This window comes from Schistocerca cancellata, chromosome 2, assembly GCF_023864275.1.
Source record: "Schistocerca cancellata isolate TAMUIC-IGC-003103 chromosome 2, iqSchCanc2.1, whole genome shotgun sequence".
Lineage (NCBI taxonomy): Eukaryota > Metazoa > Arthropoda > Insecta > Orthoptera > Acrididae > Schistocerca > Schistocerca cancellata.
In genome coordinates this window covers 1,000,045,925-1,000,050,898 of record NC_064627.1, presented here as the reverse complement: position 1 = coordinate 1,000,050,898, position 4,974 = coordinate 1,000,045,925, and the positions used below count along the sequence as shown (strand labels likewise).

Below are 4,974 nucleotides of genomic sequence, written 5' to 3'. Positions count from 1 at the left end.
GTCTTCTTTAATCAGTCCTTTATAATTCTAGTCCTTTATACTTTACGATCTTAACTGGATTGATCAGATGCGGCTTCAGGTTTCCTTTCTGATCGTTGACAATCGCTATATATATATATACACACACACACACACACACACACACACACACACACACACATATATATATATATATATATATATATATATATATATATATATATATATATATATATTCCTGCTCTAGGTCATTTAAAATGCCCATGTATACTATTAGCTGTTCGTTAACAGTGATCAAGATGACGGTAGCCTGCAAACGTTTGTCAGTACTGTTCTCAGACTCTACTATGTACCGGCCTAATTGATTCATTCCATGCCTGATAATTTCTTACTTATTCACTATGGAGTTCACCGTTTGATTGAAACTAGTGAAGGTTGCTACAACTATGGCCACTTGCCCCTTCGAAAGTCTAGCAGTTGTTCCTCTTCTGGGACATCTACCTATATCTTTGCTTTCAAATACGTAGCCTTATCTCCGTCCAGTATTGCAAGATAAATTTTACTGACCTCCCCAAGAAAGGTTAAGATCCGTCATTTCTTTATGCAGGGTTAATGCAACTGGCCTTTTAAGTTTTTCCTGTGTGTCATTTTAACGTTAGTTCCGCACTTTTACATTCTGCTGCACTCATATTCAGTAATGCTAATCTCTCTTTACAGTATCGGGTTGCCTACCTCACAAGAACTTCAATGTGCGCAAATTTTTTATTCAGTTTCTTCAAATTGAAATAACTCACAATTTTCCAAGTTATAATATTGTTCTATACTATAGTAATACAGTCCGGGTGAAGTCTGTAACTTCGTTACTTGCGTGTATGGTTCTTATTTGTGTGCTGAATCAAATTGAGCAGTAAAAAATGTAAATGTCGTGCGACTAGGGCGTCTCGTCGGGTAGACCGTTCGCCGGGTGCAAGTCTTTCGAATTGGCGCTACTTCGGCGACTTGCGCGTCGATGAGGATGAAATGATGATGATTATGACAACACCCAGTCCCTGAGCGGAGGAAAGTCTCCGACTCAGCCGGGAATCGGACCGGGGCCCTTAGGATTGACATTCTGCCGCGCTGACCACTCAGCTACGGGGGCGGACAAAATGTGCTGTAGGATAACACAGGCAGTGCAGTGTGACGTCGACACCACATCATTTCTTACTGCTGCCGTTGCTACCGTGCGCCGTCCACTACAAAGCGTTGCCTTTGCACCGCCGTCTGTCGTCGCCTGTGTAGCTCTACTGTGCTACGCTGCTGGCTGCAGAATCGAGCATCCGTCTGCGCTGCCGCCGCTGCTGCCTGCTACCGTGCCGTGCGACTCGCGTCGAAGTCTGCTGTCGCTGGTGCCGCTGCACAGCCCCTGCGTCGTCTGCAACCCTGCACTGCACTCCGCGGCTGCCGTTGCTACCGGCTGCCCTCGCTTTATCGTCAGCGACCTCGCGCCAGTGTTGACAACTCCTGGTGCCGCGGCACTGCCCGCCGTCTGCGCCCTCGCGCCGCTGTCAGAATCCCCTGGCCACCTATCGAGACGTCCACCTCGATCCTGGACGCCGTCCGTCCGCTGCTGCTGAGGCCGCACTGCCTCTGACCGCCTCTCGGCAGACTTTAGTACACTATAAACTGCTCCGCATGTGAGCACTGCCTTCGTCCCCACCCATGAGATTTCATGTTGACTTTTCGTCAGGACGCTGATGACCAGGATGTCGAGCGCACCCTCAACCCAAATCATCATCATCATCATCTGGCCGCCTCCCAGGAAGACCACTCTGTCCCGAAATGCCGTCATTCTGCTGGGGACAGGTGAAAATGTGTGCCCCGACCGGCACTCGAACCTGGGATCTCCTGCTTAAATGGCAGACATGTCCGAAAGAACAGACACCATATCCATAAAAGGATACAGTTGTGGCAATACCGGCCATGACCTTCATCTTCCGTGCGGATGCACACATATTCCCCAAACTCTTACGGGACTTGGTAAGATTGTCTTCCACGAGTAATGAGTGTGTTGGGGTGGGACACTTCGAATGTAGTGTGTGGACATAAAAGGTGAGAATGTGGGTCTCGCGGGAGGCGTGCGTGAGATATTCCCTGCAGTCGCGCTATCCTCTGTGCCCTCGGTGACTCAGATGGATAGAGCGTCTGCCATGTAAGCAGGAGATCCCGGGTTCGAGTCCCGGTCGGGGCACACATTTTCACCTGTTCCCGTTGACATATATCAACGCGTGTTAGCAGCTGTAAGGTTTTAATACAATTCTAATTTCGTTCTAGACAGCTGCAGGTCATGAATGGTGTCTGTTCTTTCGGACATGTCCGAAAGAACAGACGCCATGTCCATAGAAGTCTGCCGAGCACTGTTCGCATCTGCCCTTGTGAGGCAAACTGAGGAGTTACTTGATTGACAAGTAGTGTCTCCGGTCTCGTAAACTGACATACGGCCGGGAGTGCGGTGTGCTGGCCACATGCCCCTCCATATCTGTATCTAGTGACGCCTGTGGGCTGAGGACGATATGAGCTGAGGATGACACGGCGGTAACAGAACTGCCTCTGAGTTTCACTGTCACTCAAGCAAGCTGCAAATTGATATTCACCTACCTCAGATCGGCGTCTGCTCAGTGTCCCTTCACTCTGCAACGTAGATACAATGTGACGAAAAAGCAGCGTTGATGAAAACAGCACATAATATCTACAATTGCTGAGGCGTCGTAAATCTCATTATGATTGCTCCTGCAAATATTCATAATAAATTTTCGGGTGGAAAACGGAGTTCTGATCTTCATTGAAAGTTCGGAAATCTGGCAAAAGGAGGTTTTATTTTCATTGCTTGAACATGTGTCATCAGCCAGCGTTTAGTATGTAAAACTGCTATTATAAGTTCCAATTTTATGTCACACGTAAAGCAGCAAGAATTCTCCCAAGTCCATACCGAGAATAATCTCGCTAATATACAGTCACTTTCTACACAGAATGTTAATTTCTTACGTAAGTCATTCAGTGGATTTCTTCCACAAAGATAGCTCGCCACATATATTCTGTAGTACAACACACAACATCGCCACCCGGAATTTTCCAAGCCCAACAAGTCACCTGCGTATATCTCCCCCACAAAATACCCCACGACTCTCATACTTTTACAAAATGTTCGTAGCAATAAAAAGCTACCATTTCATATCCATCTGAACGTGAAGGACCGAACATTTCTACATCTTACACATTTTATGAACGGACACATTTAACATTACCTGCGCATCCCAAAAGCTAGTCCACGACTCTCTCAATGCCGATGCTCACAGCGCATATACTACTTGATAGAGCGCGGGTAAGAGTTCACTCTGATTGGTTGATGAAATGAACGGCCAATCAGATCAGTATTTCAAGAACATATTCGCGCTTAAACTGTTCTGAGCCAATGACTACATCAGATTCATTGGCGTCATTTCAACAAGCAAATTATTACTATGATGTTTATTAATTGAAACTAAACGAAAATTAGAGATAACTTTAGAAAAACATTACTCTACAAATAACTATTCTGGCTTCCCTTGGACAAAAACAATTATGCCTGGACATACATCGGCAATGTGGGTAGAAACATCATTCCCACACTATGGTTGTGTAATGCATTACATAAAATTAATCTTGAAATTTAACATATGTCCCACATACACACTCTCACTCACTCTCATTTACTCCCACAACGACGTAAGACACAAATAATAATTTTGTCTAACTTTTGTAATCCGAAAATGAAAATAAAAGTTTTAATATCAAAATCTCAATTAATTAATTCTGCACTCTGAGAGTTCTGTTTATGTTTTCCAATAATACCAAAAGATAATTTCCTAAGTGTCAATTTTTGGTATTTTGGTAATGTTCTCTAATTTCGAAAATACCCCAGCCAGAGAGCTGAGATTTTGCAGCCAGCTTCTTTTTAATAACGAAAGGCTACATATTAAGTTTCATCAAAATTGAATAATATTTGGTATCATTTATATAGATTCATAGGGGCTAGAATTTTCTGCCGCAACAGGTGCGAGTAAATCACACCGAGATACAAGTGGCTGTCACCGCCAAAGCTACGAGCCCGTACTGCATTAAAATACTCGGGTTGACTCACGACTTTACAACGGCGGCTGGTCTGTACTGTTCATCCTTCGTGGCCTGTTCGGACGGAGTTTAATAGTTTAGTTGGAGCAATGCTGCTAAGGCGGCACTGCCATTGGCTGCCTCCTGGGATGACGACTTTGTCCCCAGGTGCCTTCTTTCATCTGGGCGAGTCCCAGTCTCTTCTCATCTACATCTACATCCACATTTATACTCCGCAAGCCACCCAACGGTGTGTGGCGGAGGGCACTTTTCGTGCCACTGTCATTACCTCCCTTTTCTGTTCCAGTCGCGTAGGGTTCGCGGGAAGAACGACTGTCTGAAAGCCTCCAAACGCGCTCGAATCCCTCTAATTTTACATTCGTGATCTCCTCGAGAGGTATAAGTAGGGGGAAGCAATATATTCGATACCTCATCAAGAAATGCACCCTCTCGAAACCTGGCGAGCAAGCTACACCGCGTTGCAGAGCGCCTCTCTTGCAGAGTCTGCCACTTGAGTTTGCTTAACATCTCCGTAACGCTATCACGGTTACCAAATAACCCTGTGACGAAATGCGCTGCTCTTCTTTGGATCTTCTCTATCTCCTCCGTCAACCAGATCTGGTACGGATCCCACACTGATGAGCAATACTCAAGTATAACGAGTGTTTTGTAAGCCACCTCCTTTGTTGATGGACTACATTTTCTAAGGACTTTCCCAGGGAATCACAACCTGGTACCCGCCTTACCAACAATTAATTTTATATGATCACTCCACTTCAAATCGTTCCGCACGCATACTCCCAGATATTTTACAGAAGTAACTGCTACCAGTGTTTGTTCCGCTATCATATAATCATACAATAAAGG

The 4,974-nt window shown here is 45.2% G+C and overlaps 1 non-coding gene across 1 annotated transcript; it reads left to right on the top strand.

Annotated features, from left to right (window-relative positions):
• Positions 1–2,134: 2,134 nt before the first annotated feature.
• On the top strand, positions 2,135–2,209 carry Trnat-ugu (transfer RNA threonine (anticodon UGU)). Its single transcript has one exon. It is a non-coding gene; the product is annotated as a tRNA-Thr (tRNA).
• Positions 2,210–4,974: the final 2,765 nt, after the last annotated feature.